This window comes from Gavialis gangeticus, unplaced genomic scaffold, assembly GCF_001723915.1.
Source record: "Gavialis gangeticus isolate Ggan-Ray unplaced genomic scaffold, GavGan_comp1, whole genome shotgun sequence".
Classification (NCBI taxonomy): Eukaryota; Metazoa; Chordata; order Crocodylia; family Gavialidae; genus Gavialis; species Gavialis gangeticus.
Genome location: NW_017729031.1, coordinates 108,736,051 through 108,738,240, shown reverse-complemented (window position 1 = coordinate 108,738,240; position 2,190 = coordinate 108,736,051).

Genomic DNA, 2,190 nt, shown 5'->3' with positions numbered 1-2,190 from the left:
ATATGATCTTAAGGTGTATTAGGCAAGGCACTTTCAGTAGATCTAGGGGACAGAGGTTGATACCTCAGTCTGAAATATTGTATGTGGTTCTGGCCACCATGTTCAAGAAAGATGAATTCAAACAGGAACTGGTTCAGAAATGGATATTAACATAATCATTATACAAATAGAAAGGCAAAGAGATAAGGGGCACTGAGAAAGTGGAGATACTGAATGGGGGAGCCAAGGAGTAAAATCAAGAGATAAGACTAATGTGTGATGGAGTAATGGTCAGCTATGCCTTGAAAGGACCCCAGGTGAGCAGATGTCATTGCACTCTACCACACACAGCAGAGAGTCTTCAAGGGAGAAGGGAAAAAAATCCAGCTTTTACAGATCACTTTAAAAAATGTTCAATTAGAGAATCGGTAATGGACAAGTTGATTTAAAATCTGGGTACTTCCTTCAAGGGATGCAGAACTTTAAGGGGTCAGGCTGTACGGCTCTCCCCAGAAGGCTAAAAATTCACTCCAAAACAATCATTGGAAATGTTTTCCCCACATGTACTTCACCCCAGGGTGATAAAGAAAACCCAGCAACCAGTAAAGCCAGAGCTTATCATCTTGTGAATGCTGAAAAAGTTGGTTCGAGCAAACTCTGCAAACTCCTAGCTAAATAAATAAAGAGCTGAAACATGCCTGCCTCTGAATTGGAGAGGAGAGGGCATTCCTGTGCAGGAACCCACAGGGCACCACCAAAGCCAGAGCAGGATACAGAAGTGCTCAGCGCTCACCCTTGTTCACAAGGGTACAGTCTGGCCCAGGGGAATTTGGGTGGCAGATAAACCAGAGCAGGAAACTAGTTTGAAAACAGAGCAGATTCCTTCCTCAACCCCATTTGCAATTGCTAGTCCCTCAAGATGCTAAACCACAGGAGAAATGTCTATGCCGATTCCCCTCCACCCCCCTTTGCCACCTTCCAGTTGAAAAAGCCACAGAAAAGGAGTGAGTGAGAACTCCCTGCTTTGCTCTAACATTTCCCTGAGAAGCTGGTGTGATTAACAGCTCAGCCTAGTGAGGGCTGGGGAAATTCAGAGGTGAGAATGTCTTGAAGACTTCTCTTTACAACGGTGATAGAGAGAGATAATCAGGAGCAATTTAATGAGATTATGAGGAGATAAACCCAGGACCCCTCAGAATAAAAAGCTCTGTTTCTTTTCATCTTTTTTTATTTTACTGTCCATATAGGTATGTATCTTTTAAATAAAAATGTATGCACATTAGAACACAGTCCAACCAATTAACTCAGACCACAGACAGTATCCACTCCAAGCATACTGTGAGGGTAGACCTACAAATATTTAAAATAAGATTTTTTTTTTTTGCAACAAACTTTCTCCCTCCAGAATCAAAGGAAGGAGGAAGGTTGCAAACATGCTCCGGCAATAAAACACTTAACTGCCCCTACCTCCCTAAAAAGATAGACGTGATTAACTTTAGTTTAAGACCTACTTGTTAATGTGCCTAAACTTTGCTTTGCATAATTAAGATTTACTTTGGAAGCAGCAGTCCCTCTCCTTTACCCCTGCATCCTAATTCCCCCCCCCCCCCCCAAATAAACCTCTCAAACTTGCTCACAGCAACGTGTTAAAGAATTTTCTCACTTTGAGGTGCCACCGAAAAAAGGGATCATAATGGAGTTCTTTGTTAGTGAAAAGGGACAATTATATGCCAGTGAACAACCTAGCCATTAAAGAGACTCTTAAAGAGACAGGGTCCCATTTCACAGAGGGCTATTTTTTTTTTTTTTTGGTTGGGGATCGAGTATAAACATTTCCAAGCGCTTGCACATCTAATTAAAAAGACATTCTTATAAATGTTATTTAGGCTTTACATGTATGGAGAACGTCATTAGATAACGGTGCGGAAATATACCTACACATGTCACTACCCAGATCGATCATCTACCTCTGTTAGACTGACCGCATCTTGCCCTAATCCTGCAAAGCCCGTGCAGCCCATGTGGGCTCGGGATAGGCGGGTGACATGCGCTGATCTGAAGGTGGGACACCCCTTAACACAGCCGGGCGTTACAGCCCACATCCCGCAACGCGACGTGTGTAGGGGTCTTTGCGGGACACCCTGGAAGCCCGTGGCAGGACCCGTGGGCACGGGGATGGAGGACTGTATTACCTCTTTCAGCTTCTTTGCA